General features: G+C 34.8%; 1 protein-coding gene and 1 non-coding gene across 7 annotated transcripts in view; one reads left to right on the plus strand and one right to left on the minus strand.

Annotated features, from left to right (window-relative positions):
- LOC108611584 (uncharacterized) overlaps nt 1–14,416 on the minus strand; it is a 225,423-nt gene that overhangs the window by 162,892 nt on the left and 48,115 nt on the right. For 3 of the 6 annotated variants that reach the window (XM_089465126.1, XM_089465128.1, XM_089465127.1), the window contains one exon: nt 9,477–9,544. The exons of 1 other annotated variant lie outside the window; for it this stretch is intronic. The gene's annotated coding sequence lies outside the window, so the exon portion shown is untranslated. The remainder of the gene's footprint in view (nt 1–9,476; nt 9,545–14,416) is intronic. 2 more of the 6 variants (XM_089465129.1, XM_089465131.1) reach the window with 1 other exon arrangement.
- On the plus strand, nt 1,794–1,864 carry TRNAG-GCC (transfer RNA glycine (anticodon GCC)). The gene has a single exon. It is a non-coding gene; the product is annotated as a tRNA-Gly (tRNA).

Genomic DNA, 14,416 nt, shown 5'->3' on the forward strand with positions numbered 1-14,416 from the left:
CGTAGATATCCATTGCTTCATATAAGACTAGTGGACGAAGTGTCGACGGGTTTTGAAATTCGCCCAGTATAGGAGTATTGGACTATAGGAGTATAGGAGTATAGTAGTATAGGAGTAGATTGGTATAAGTATATAAGTATAGAGGTATATGAGTATACAAGTATAGGAGTGTTAATGTTTTATTATGCATACAGCCTTTGCAACCAATGGAAAACCCAAAGAGTTTTACTTATGCAGCTTTACATTTAGGAATTTAGTCTTGTATATGGAATGTTATTCAAAATATAATTATATACTAGAAAACATTAATTATATAGCAGGCTAATGAATGTAGAGCACGTAAGAACCTACGATAGTCATAGATGAACTATTTTCATTCAACGCGAGTGATATGAGGTCTTAAAAGCTCAAGCGTGCAGATGAGAATCAAATAGAATACTAGGTATATTTTTGTTATAAATAACAAAAACAAAAATATAATTATACTCGGGGCAGTATAAATAAAATCTTTAGGCTTAATGAATTGTCTCTCTTTCTCTTTTTGCTCTCCACCTACATATGTCGGCTTCAATAATGAAACAAAATAAGAATTCAGATCAGTTTCAAACGGAACCCAAAGCCAAGCAGTTGTGGTTCTGTTTTGTGCTCGCCATAAAGAATAAATTATAAATCGCTTATCCAAGTCCGTCAAGCTCCATTGAAACATTTATACTATGCACAATCTTTTTTTTTTTTTAATTTTTTCATTATCACTATTATATAACAAGTAAACATTATAGTCAAGTATTTTTAAATTAAAGAAATAAACCTTTTGTGCACATTTTTGGTGAGAGCAGAATGTAGATTAAATCTAAATTTTCAACAAGTGCAAAGCAGATGGATAAGCTCAATTGCCATTTTATTTTTATGGTATTTCGAGTATTAAAATAAAATAAAGGGATAAACACAAAAAATATATAATAATAAGAATAATAAATAAAATTAAATAAAACAAATTAAATATGGAAGCATTCCCAGTATTAAAATTACAGAAACAAAAAAAAATAAATAAATAAAAAAATAATCATAATAATTAAAAAAATAAAACAAAATAAAACCAATTAAATTTAATAAACTTAAATTGAACATATAAACTTCATAAAATAAGTGAAAGAGTTTCATATAAACTAGAATTTAGAGTTGGCTTTTCCCAGTTCGTAAATTTTGCAATATTAACAAACAAAAAAATAAAATAAATATATGCTAATTATAAGTAGGTAATAAAGAACTCACCCAGAGTCTAAACAAAATATTTTATTTCTCTTATTGGAAAGTTTTGTTTTAAGTTGTTTTCGCACATTTTCAACTCCACTCGCCTGCACCTAAGCTCTAGCTCAATTAAATTATTTCATACTTCCCATTGGCATTAAATTCCAATTTTGTATTTACCTTCTAATGAGTATTCGGTACAGCAAACACGGTCAGAACAGCTGTCATTAGCCACAAAAACAAGTCATATACAACTCATACATATACATATAAATGTATATCGTTTGTGCTGAGTAAACATGGTCTATTTCGTGTCATGGATTTGCATAAATTGGTTTATTTATTTTTAAAATTATATGCAGCCAAGTTAATTCTTTCACAAAGAAAAACAAATCAAAATCTGATGATCAAACGAATAAATTTGTATAGCTTAGCAAAAACAAATTCATAAATATGCATGCAAAACAAATTTCGAATTGTAAATAAATTCATACAAAATAATTTTGTCAATCAAAAATCTTTTTTGATTTACCCAACACATAGAGGCATCGGTGGTTCAGTGGTAGAATGCTCGCCTGCCACGCGGGCGGCCCGGGTTCGATTCCCGGCCGATGCAAGTGATATTTTCTTTTACACTTTTCTCCTTTTTCATTTTTTATGCTAATACAAAGTCTGCAGACGATTGCCAGTTGATATAAAAGAATGGAATAAAACGAGTCGCCATTCGCAGAAAATTGCTCAAAATATTATTGCTGCAGAAATCGAATACTGAAATAGAGAGAAGAACAAATAGTCGAAGAGGAAATAAGAAAAGGTAAAAGGAAAAGCTATCCAGACCGACTGAGCAGAAAAATGTCACAACAATAATAAATGATAATTGATAATAACGTTTTGCTACCTTCCTTCCGACCGCAGTCAGTCGAATAAAATACAAAAAAATAAAAAGTGGTAGGTGCGTCTGAATTGTAAGAGGAAATCAATAAAAATGATGGCGACAACATTTGGCCACAATTTCACAATTTCTGTGGCAGCCAAACAGAGCGAACAAAACGCGCAGCATTTCAACAATTTCCGTTCAACGTTGACGGCGCAGTGCAAAATTTTCTCATTTTCGCAGAAGCCGGCGCAAATGTTTTCCTATACCTTCCTCTTAGACACCTTAGACAACGCCCTTTGCCGCATTTCTATGCGACTGCACAAAGTTGGACGAAATGTCATCATTTCCGTTGAGGGAAAACTGTGTGCGCGCTCAACCGTCGGCCGTTGGATTACAGCAAGGACGAGGACTCGCCGAGTCGAGGACGACGATGAATGGCAACAGTGAGTAGCATGTCGACGGGTTATCAGTAAAACTGTAAGCGCACCACACCGGCCCAGAAAGGGTTAACTAAGAGAAGCCATGCAAATCCCCTTTATTTACCCAAAAACTTTTGATGCAAAAAGCCTGAGTAATACATATATATAAAGTTATATATACGTATGTATATGTATATATATGTATATTTGGCTGAATCAAAAACGCAGCGCGTCCGTTCGTGCCTCGGGGCACTCTCAATGCTGTCGCGCACGGTGCCTAAACGAAGCGTGAAATTGTTAAATGAGTGCGAATGTCTGCCAAGTAACCGGATACCCAATGGGGGCCAATGGGCGCCGCCGGAGCCGAACGGAGCCGGACGGAACCTGGACTTCTTTTGCATTTGTGTGAAATTATTGATTAAGAAAGTTTTTCGACGTGCACGCCTGGTCAGCGTCTATACATATATACACCTATACATATACACCTATACATATATATATAGAGTATATATGCCTAAATAAATTCAATCCAATTGAATCGAAATTGAGTTTATGCGCCCTGAACTGAGTGCCAATGGAGTCACGCATAAGCTGGTCTAGAAATTCGTAATTAAATGATGGCCAAAACAACATTTATGTTGTCAAATAAACTGACTTTCGAATATCTAAATAAATTTGTTGCATTTTCTGCATAATTGGATTAAAGTGTTACATTCATATTGCGCATACGCCACGTTGCACACCATTTAATATGAAAAATATTGCAATGTTTCATTATTAAGTCGTAGCCCAGTTGATAAATATTAAAATTTTAAAGCAATCTATGTGCGTGTGCGTGTGTGTGTGTGGGTGTGTGCGTGTGCTTGTGTGTCTTTGCAATCTTTTGAAACAAAACTGTCAAAACTGAACTAACAAGCAATTTATAACTTTTGTGAACGCCAACGCACACTCAGAGCGAACAGCACAAAAGAATAAAAGTCTTTTTAGAGTTTCAAACCAGACAGAGAGACGGAGCTGTAGAGGCCTAATATATGCAGCACTGGCCAAACTGAAAGCTGCTTAACAACTTGGACTTTTACCCATTCGTATAGACGAATGCAAATGTTGTGTGCCGCAAGTTAATGGACGGACTCACATAACTTGGCCACAATCTGATTGGGCCTGCAAACAGCATTTGGTGACCCTAATCAATGTGACCATTGTTTACCTACATTCTCCCAACATCTGTTGCCCTCCGGCCTTCGCTCTTCAGAACTATCCAAGCAATATGCTTCACATTTCGTTTGAAGACAGTTTGTGTGCCCATTCATTTGATATATGCTCAGATTAAACTCATATTGAACAACTCTAACTGTTGCGATAACACATTGCACAATCAACAAATTGCCCAGCTCTGACATTAAAATGGGATTGCTTGAGAAAAAAAAAGCAAAGCAAACTTTTATCAGTCATCAAAAGAATGGAAAATATTTTGAGCTCATTAAGGTTCTGTTTTTTTTTTCCCCTAAAGAGATTCATCTGTTCCTAGAAGTGGAAAGATAAAAATGTTTATAAAGATTCAGTTTGACGTCCTGAATATACGTATCTTATATATATATATATATATGGTGATTCCCATATGCTCCTTGTTACATACTTTTTCATAAACTAAACTAAACTAAACCAAACCAACAAATTCTCAGTCTTTGCTAAAAATTGTTCGGTATTTGTGAAATTATTTTTAAAATTATAAATTTACATTGATAATATTTAATATAATGTATATTATACTAATAATACTTTCTTCTCAAATTAACCATAAATATTATATATTGAATATACGATTTGCATAATCTACCTGAGGCAAAAGCAGTTGATATTTAATTAATTATTTTTAATAGTGTTGCGATTTTTAATTAACTTTGTTTTATGATATTATATTATCATATGATGTGTTATGTTATTGTTTATTATATTATATTATATTATATTATATTATATTATAGTATAGTATATTATAACAAGATAAATACTTAAGTACGTTTTTTGTATTAATTATATTCATGTGTGTATAAACTAAATTTTTAAATTAAAGTAGAATTAGAAAATACCTCGTATGGCTTCAATAAACATTATTAAAATATAAAATTTTTTTTTTTGAATAATATAGAAAATGGAAAGTAATAAAATTTAGGTTTAGAAATATAAAGTAAATAAGTATATAAAATAATAATGAAATAAAAAAAAAGTCAAATACAATTTATGCTTTTTATGAAACAGCAAATTATATTATATTTGTAATGTTATGTATCAATGTGTATATTTGTAATGTTTTAAAAATGTTTGTTTTTTATTAAATATATTTATTCCATTGTAACAGCTAAAACACTTTAAACGGCGGGATTTATACCTTAGCTAACAGAATTAAAAAAAAAGAAAGAAAAAGTCTTTATCTCAGATTTATCTGTCCCATATAAATAGAAAATAAATTTAAATATCGTTTATTTGCTGCTCTGGACATGTAACTTGTCTCTCTGTAAGCTGTAAGCACTCAATTGGTTCCATCAATTGAACAGAAGGCGTCTGAGTATAATTTGAATATATCCATCAGTGGCCGCACTAAAGATTACTCCCCGATTGGCACTTAAATGCACGCAAGTGCTGGACATCAGCTAAAATCCTTTTGCTGCATTCAAATCACAAAACAAATCATCAACGGCCTGCCGCACACACACACACGCACATACATACACACACACTCGCTTGGCCCTTGTACATTTACAGACAAAACACACAAACTGGCGCCCTGGGTGCAATTCGAAATTTTGGGCATTCAATAACGATTTGCACAAAAGCCGCATACACAGACAGGCACAAGCATATGAATATACATACACACGCATGCACACACACACATGTATACCAAAAAGAAAAGCCTTTAAAATTTGACCATTAACAGGCAGCCCAATGTTTACAAATGGCAGTTGACAAGGCAAAGCAAATTCAGTTCTGTTCGTCGAATGTGCGTTTAGCACGTAAGGATTTGCTATTGTCCCTCTCGCAGGGGCGAGCAGTGGGCGTGGCCAGCCGATTGGGGCGACTGCTCGATTTCGATCTAATCAGCTGCGCTCTAAAAGAAGCTGTTAACAATATTGTCAATATTCTACAGCAGGGGGAGGGGGGCAGGAAAAGGGACAGGAGCAGAGGCTGGGGAAGGGGTAGGGGACAGCTTGTGTTGCTGTTTTCCGGCAGCTAGTTTATTTTTATGTTGAGAAAAAAAGTTAAATTTGCATAATTTTGTTTGTCCTCCCTGCTCCTGCTCCTGCTGTTGCCCCTGCTCCTGCTCCTGCTCTATTCTTTTGCTGTTTTGAATGCCAGGTTGTTGGGTCCCTTTGCTGTGTGTCCTTGCCCCAATGCTGTTCATTTTGTGGGCAGCATTTGCCACATAAACACTTTGCTGCTGAACACTATGAATAATTAATGAGCTCTCTGCTGTTGTTGTTGCTGTTGTTTTTGTTGTTGTTGCCAGTCAAGTCCGAAGTTTTAAACAGGCAGCCGGCAAATGTTGTTTCTGCTTGCCTTTTTGTATGTTGCACGCTTTTAGGCGCTCGCTGCTTGACCAATACACTCGTGCAATATTCGTTTAGCACACACATACATACACAAACACACACGCACACACACACACTCGAACTGTAGCGCTACATTACAGCAAATTCAAATTCAAAACCAAAGCATTGTCAACTTTCCAGCTCATTTGCATTTGCCAGAACTAGTTTCAGGCCTCTAGAAATTTGTATTGAAGTCGAGTTTGAAGTATTGAAATGAAATTTGTATACTATTATGCATTGCCTAACAGATTTCTCTACAAAGGGATTACTGAAGTGCCTCATATGGCTTTTTTTTTTTTTTTTTTTTTTTTTGTATATTTATTTTAAGCGCTGAATCTCTACAATGCAAGTTTAGTACCTTAACAACACAATTAGATTATTTATATAGAACCTAACCTTCTGATGTATTCAGGAGGACTTAACCTCGTATGGCTTAAATAAACATTATTATTATAAAAAAAAAAAAAAGATTTCTCCATATTTTGTGCATTTTTTCTTATACTTGTTTATACCATGTTTCACTTCAACAATCTGTTGAGCACTTCTTGACTGAGAGCGAAATACACTTACACACATATACCCACACAGAGAGAGAGAGAGAGAGAGAGAGAGGTGCCTGTCCTCTGACATATGCACAAATCACATTTGCACATCCTCTGCTCAAAATCAAATTATGTTATTTTTATAAGCAGCCCAAAAGTATGCAAATATTTGTTAGGCACACACATATGATTCGCTCGGTTAGAATAAACGTTGCCAACCACACAACAGCAGCAGCAGCAGCAGCAGGAGCAGCAGCAACGGCAACGGTAATAACGGCAACCGGGGGCTTACGGCCAAAGCAAAAAAGGTCGTTAGATTGTTAACAAGTTCATAAAAAGACGCTGCTATACAAACAGCTCACACACACAAGCACACACACATATGCAGGGCACAATTATAGAAGCAGCAGCAACTGGATCGGTGAGCGAGGAGCGAGAAGCGAGGGCTGAGGACAGCAGTTGCGCCTCTCTAAATACTACACGACGCGACTAGCTGCGTATTTACAAAGCACTTTTTGCCGCTGTCGCTGCGGCTGCTGCCTCGAGGAGCAACAAAATGCAAACAGCACAAAAGTATGCTACAAAATAGAGGCCAGAGTCAAGCCAGAAGCCAGGGCTGAATGCAGCTGCTGTTCACATGAGCCAATTGATGTCTGCATATGTGTTGTGGGCGTGGCTATGTGTATGTGCATGCATATGCATACGCACAGATTGCAGCTGGCGGCTTGCATATTCAATGCTAAATTAAAGCACAAGCAAATACAATTGGAAAAGCGCACAAAACCAAATATAAATCCGCTTAAATGCAATGCAATTTTCGCTGCTGTTGTTGCCTTTTACGTTGTTGTTCTCAGTGTTATTTAATGCCTAGTTGAGCAACAATAACAACAACAGCAGCAGCAGCAGCAACAATAACAACAACCACAGTTGCCGCTGCGGCAGCAATTAAAAGCGATTTGTGACCGCAGCGTAAAGCGATTTAATTCTATTGCCAGACCTTCACACACACACACACACAGAGAGAGAGAGAAAGAGATAGGAATGTGTGCGTGTGTTTGCGACTATTTAAAATTTAAAACAATGCCATTTATTTGAAATATGTTTGCCGAAATTAATTAAATTCCAATAAAGCTAGCATTAATAATAATTACACGCACTTTTTTGTTACGCGCCAATCTTAATGTTTTATATTGATTATATTTGCATATTTCATTAATTTAATTTTAATATTTAATCAATTTTTTATGCAGGCATTTGGCTCTTTTTATGGCTCGCTAAAAAGCACAATTTCATCATTTATTTACATTGTGTGAAACATTTTTCAATTAAAAAGCCATTGTTCTAGTTTGACCAAAACTCTCAAGTTAAATATTGAATCAATGTTTGCAATTGATTATAATATGAGCCAGTAAAAAAAGTATACCATGTGTGTGTGTATTTGCGTGTTTGTATGTGTGTTTGCCTTTTTTGTTGACATAACTTAAAAGGATTTACCATCATTACGGGTTAAATATTAAAATAGTTTTTATGATATTCACTACGTAAACACATTCAGCTATTATTAATAAATATTAAATATATAAATTTTAATTTAATTATTTGTAATATTGAATAAATAAATATAAGAAAAAATATATTTATAATATTCATCAGGCATATCTAAAAAAAAAAAAAAAAAAAAAAAAAAAAACAATATATATATATATTACGTATAGACGTTAAGTAACGAACGCATAAAAATTCTTTGTTGGTTCTAGAAATAAAAGGGAATTGGATGTTTTGGCAGTATATTTAACTATCGGTACTTAACATTGAAGTTAACTGATGTCGAAAATGAACTTTCAAATTGTATGTTATTTATTTTAGTTTGTATAAACTGTTCAGATAAAATCGAAATAAAGCTTTTCACAGTGGATTCAGGGAGCAGAAAAAGAATTCTTTAAAATGAATTAAGTTTTCTGTTTACAATTTTAAAAATTCAATAAATATTAACTAACTTTTAAAAGCCTAATATGCATTGGAGTCAACGAATTGGATTGAAAGAGATCGATTCCAAACTTAGGTCAATTTTTGTTTTTTGTTTAATTAAAATAAAATAAAAATCAATGGAATATATAAAATAATTATAATTTAGTGGAATATATATTAAATTTATTTTTAAACACATTTATGAGTAAAAATAAATTTAAAAACAAAAAATCACGTAACTTCTTTCTTTATATATTAGTAATAAATTCAATATGCAATATAAAAGAACTAAATATATTTAATGAGTGCTAAAACATAGATTTTATTTATACAGTCAAGTCTCGATAATTTGTACCCCGCCAAATCGAAAATGGCTGTAAATCAAAAAGAAATCTACTCCCTTGAAAGAAATTCGTTATCAATAATTCTAGATAATTTTAAAAAATTTTTAGATAATTAAAAAAAAAAAAAAAAAAAAAAAAAAAAAAAAACTATGATCCCCTTGCCATTTTGAATTATCGGGATTATACTGTTTTGCTATTTTAAATGCATTGAAATGCTTTACTAAAATGAATAGTCAGAGGAAAATTAAAAAATTGTAATTTATAAAATATAAACAATAAATATTAAATATTTTTAACAATAAATTATGAAAAAAAAACTTAATTTGCCAGCCCAGTAAATTAATTCGTCATACAATTACGTATACGTAATATTTGCATAATATTTGTGTTGTTCCAAAAAAAAAAAAAAAAGAAAACAATGGCACATTCACAATTCCGCCCATTAAAATTGTATAATTTCTAAACAAGCTATTCAAACGGAAACTCACCGTCAATCATGTTGACACCGAGAAGTACTTATTTATTGCGTGTGGCAGGACGCTCGCTGCTGGCGCTGCTGCAATGAGGCAAATGGAAGGGAAAAGTTTTAATTAAATAGAAGATATTTATGCCAGCATTTGGGCAAAAAAAAATTAACGTAAAAACGAAAGTTGCGCCAACCTGAAATCGCTGTAAAATATTCAACAATCAAGTGGCATGAAATGCCGGCGCACAAGTGTTAATAATTGAAATACACGTGGTAGCTGGCGCGACTTGGCCAACAACAAATAGGCGAGGCGAACTTTTAGCCGGTGGCCAATTAATAATAAATCGTAGGGGGTGGTGGAGGTGGTCATGTGGTAGGTGGAAATCAAAGTCTGCGAGTTGCGGAGGCAAACACCGCCAACCAACTAATGACGCGCTCCATTTGGGACGAGCCACGTGCAACAACAAATTAGCGCCACAAAACAGGGCCACAAAACTTTGCGGAGCTAAAGTCAAAAGGTGGACAGCACACAAAAGACAAGGCTGCAAAAGGGGCAGAGCAAAACCAACAATAACAACAACCAACAATAATAACAACAACAACAACAATAGCGGGCGAAACTTGAGCGAAGCCAACTTCAATGGGTCTTACAAACTGCTGTGGACTTGGTGCTTGATTGAGCGCATCCAAAATTTGTAAGGGACCATTGCCCAAGCTCTAGCTCTGGGAGTTTTTGGGGTTCACGTCACGCGGCCTGATTGATAAGGTAAATTTGAGCCGGATCCGGATCCGTTCTTTGGACAAGCTGAGCCCCCAGCCAGGTAAAGTGTTTCGAAACAATTTGTTAAGGTATTTTCGTGGCTGGCAAATTATGAATAGCCAACGGCATTTTAACTGCACTTTATTACGCATTCTTAAATTAAATCAAGCTGCTTTCTTTGGGGCCACTCGAGCCTAATTGCATAACTCAATTACCGAGCAGAATGAGGGTCGCCACAGCGAATCTTTAATCCCACCTAATGTGCAAAAGAAACGAGCCAGAAAGAAAAGAAGAAGCGGCAAACAATTTAAAAATTTAAATTAAAACCAAATTGAAGCGCCAATGGCCAAAAGGCTCTTCAATCAAACAATTTCAATCGCGAATTCCATTCCCGAATTCCCCAAAAAGCTGCAATCTAATCTTAAAAATCAATTTTGCAGCTGCCTTGACTGGCTGCCGGTCCTATTAATCCCGACTCGCAGAGAGCAGAAGCTAATCAATCAAATGCCCCGTTAATGCCCGTTAAGCCCGATGGCCAATCTTGAATTTTGGCCCAACAATTTACAACAAGAAAAAATCAAATATTTATATATGTATGTAAGCATAAAACTGTGAATTTATACCGACGCAAACGGTCAAAATGGTGTTCGGCTCGAGCTTAACCACGCCCACGCCGCCTCCACTCGGCGGCACTTTAAATATCTGAACTCATTTTGACACGCATCAAAGATGAAAAAACTGACAGCGTGAAGAATTGTTCAAGAGAATTGAACTTGTACCTGAAGGCGTTGGTTTGATTGATTTCCATATTGCGCACAATGATAATGATACAGATAAAGATGATGATGATGATGATGATGATGAGAGAGATGCTGCTGATGCTGCTCATTATCAGCTCGCAGCTCGCCTTAAGGTTTTGCTGACACTCGCCGCAGTTTCAATTAGGGTGCCTAATCAATTGTGAATGCTGCGCTATCTTGCGAGCCTAATTAAATTTTCTAATCGACTTGCGTGCAAATGATGTGGCAGAAGCCAGGTGGCAGGTGGCAGGTGGCAGGTGGCAAGAGGCGGGCGCTGCCACAGAATTGACTTTAACTGATTTACACCGAGACGCGCACACTTTTTGGCCATGTGGCCTAAGTAGTCCAGCTAATAAATTATTTGCTGCCAGTGGGTGAAAGAAATGAAGAAGAAGGAGCAGGAGGAGTAGGAGGAGAAAACCAAAAACTCGCAACGCATAAAAAACACTCTCGCATCTCGGCCTAAAGGCAGGCATTGCTTTATGTTGTTTATGTGCAAATTGTTTTCATCTCTTTATTTACGTTTATTTTATTCTTCTTTTTTATACCCTGAACCCATTGAAAATGGGAAATCAGGGTATAATGGTTTTGTTGAAATGTATGTAACAGGCAGAAGGAGGCGTGGCAGACCCCACAAAGTATATATATTCTTGATCAGGGTGACGAGCTGAGTTGATTTGGCCCTGTCCGTCTGTCTGTCTGTCCGTCTGTCCGTCTGTCCGTATGTTTGAACGCGTCGATTTCCGAAGATATAAGAGCTAGAGACTTCAAATTTTTTGTAAAATGTTCGTAATTACAGCGCGGATATCGAGTTTATCATTAAAAATCGATAACTCATCCCGATCTTTTTTTATCGATGAAAAACCTTATCGAAAACCAGTTATAAAATTATATCTTCTACACCTTTATTGCTAGAGTCTCCAAATTTTTTATATATGCTTATATGCAATTTATACAATTTCGGTTTTTGGTAAAATTTACCCCCCACCTCTAAATTCACCCCCTCACCCTCACTTTTGTAAAACGCGTATTTCAAATACTAGAGACTTGTGCTTTGGCAATTACATGCATATTTATATTATAATCATAATCTGAAAGTTTCATGAAGATCGTACGTCCATAAAAAAAGTTATTAAACAATTAAGTTCTCATAGTAAGCGCACACTGCAGCCCATGCGTGTTTATGCGTGGGTGCTTGTATGTGTATGTGTTTGTGTATGTGTGTGTGTTTCTTGTGTAAGCTGAAAGACGCGAAAAATTATTGAAATAGCTAGCACTCCAAGGGTTCAGGGGATCTCGTAGTCGAGCAGTCTCGACTAGAGCTTTCTTACTTGTTTTTACTTATTTTTTGCTTAGTGTTATGATTTATGCTTACATCCACAGCTGCCACGCCCCAGTCATAATTTATGCCCGTGCACACAGTAAATAGAAAGGCTCTCGAACCGACCTTGGAATACATTTGTACATTTGTATAATTACTGAGCTGCGATGAAATCTCCTCGGGCTTCATAATGAAGAGTTCTCAAACTACTTAATGATATGATCTCATATGTATAACACATACATATGTATGTATTATGTATGTGTGCAGCTAAACCAATATTCCAACTTAGTCAAGCAAACTCTTCACTTAAAGGATTTAATTATTCATTTCGGAAATGAAAATATCTCATGATATATTTAAATTACCGGCTTAATTAATGAACAACTTGAAGTAATTGAAGCCAAGACAGACAACAGATATTTGGGAATTCACTCGAATGAAAATTTTCAACGTTAAGTGTATAATTATGAGTAGCCTTTGGCATAGGTTTTATTGGTAGATAATATGGATAATAATAATCAATCAGTTATTTTCTATCAGATTCGATTCAATTAAAGCTAATAGCAATAATACCTGAAAATAAGATAGAAACATATTTATTTTTATTGTATTATTATTCACCTGTTCTACAATCCATGAATATTCAAGTATTTTGTAATTTATTATTTTCTAAATTTACTAAATTGATTAAAATCCATTCTATTATCATCATCATAATTATCATGCATAAATTGTAAGGCAAAGGAGTATTTACTACATTTTAACTGCATTAAATTATTTTTATGTTAGTCATCATATAAATATATTTACTTAGATTACTCAGTGAGTAACATTAATATTTGTTTTTTTTTTCGCTTTTTTTATAATCTTTGTTAGTTATCATAAATATACAATATTGATATATACCTCATCGGAAAGCTTAGTTTTGAATCTACTACTTAATATTGTCTTATAGGCGTTTGAAGTTAGCTTTCCCTATAACTCTGAGCGACATCAAAAATATGAATCCCTTTCTTTCCCATGAACTAATAAACTCTCCCTTTCTTTTCCATGATATGAGCAATAAGTAAAAGTATCATAGTAATACCAAGCAAAGACGAGCAGTTATAATATTTGTGAAGATAAATAATATGAAGAACAAACACATATGTTATCTCTCTGTCTCTCACTCTGTTATCTCATTGTCCACAACTCTGATAATATAAATGTAAACTCTCGGTTTATTATATATTTAAAATTTTAAATGTTTCTATCTCTGTCTCTGTATTTGTTTAACGTAAGAGTCTTTCTATTCATTCTCCACTATATTCTCTATCTCTCTCTCTATATATATATATATATATATATATATATATATATTTATATCTTTCTTTACCTTTATTTCTTTTTCTTTCTCTTTCTATCTATCACTCCCTCTCTCTCTTTCCCTCTAGCTCTGCCTCTCTCTATCTTTCGCCGAAGATATATTCTTAAATCTGTCAAAAGTTATCTCACTAATTTTGTTCTCTCTTCTTTCTATATCTGTGTATTTCTCAGCTGCTCCCCCTGCATCTGTCTACCCTCTTATCTATCTTCTTCAAACTCTCTCTCTATCAGAAGTCTACAGAAGTTCCACACTCTATTGGCAACTATCCACACACACGGATAGAGAAATTTCCCGATGGCTTTATTTGATCTCCCCCTTCAGCTTTATTGCAGGAAAAGAGCATAAAGAAATGTGCCGTCTAGGTGTAGTCGACAAATTTAAAATAAATCACAGCCTACCGCAATGCCGGTGAACTGCATGCTCACCTGCGAACGAACGAAGATGGCATGCATAATTAGAGCAACCTGTCTGCTGGAATGAATAAATTTGCGACCTGAATGCGACTCATATGCGTACACTTGAACATGAATGCGCAGCTGAAGCAAACAGAGCCCCGGGCAAACCCATAGTCTTGTGTGTACATGTATGTATATATGTACATATATATGGGCATTGGCAAGTGCAGAAACTATAGAGAGAAATAATAAAAAAAATAAAATAAAATAAAGAAATAATAATAAAGAAATAAGCAAGCTGCCGTAAAGCGCTGTCT

The sequence above is a fragment of the Drosophila arizonae genome, chromosome 3, assembly GCF_054131065.1.
Source record: "Drosophila arizonae isolate 15081-1271.41 chromosome 3, UAZ_ARI_1.0, whole genome shotgun sequence".
Lineage (NCBI taxonomy): Eukaryota > Metazoa > Arthropoda > Insecta > Diptera > Drosophilidae > Drosophila > Drosophila arizonae.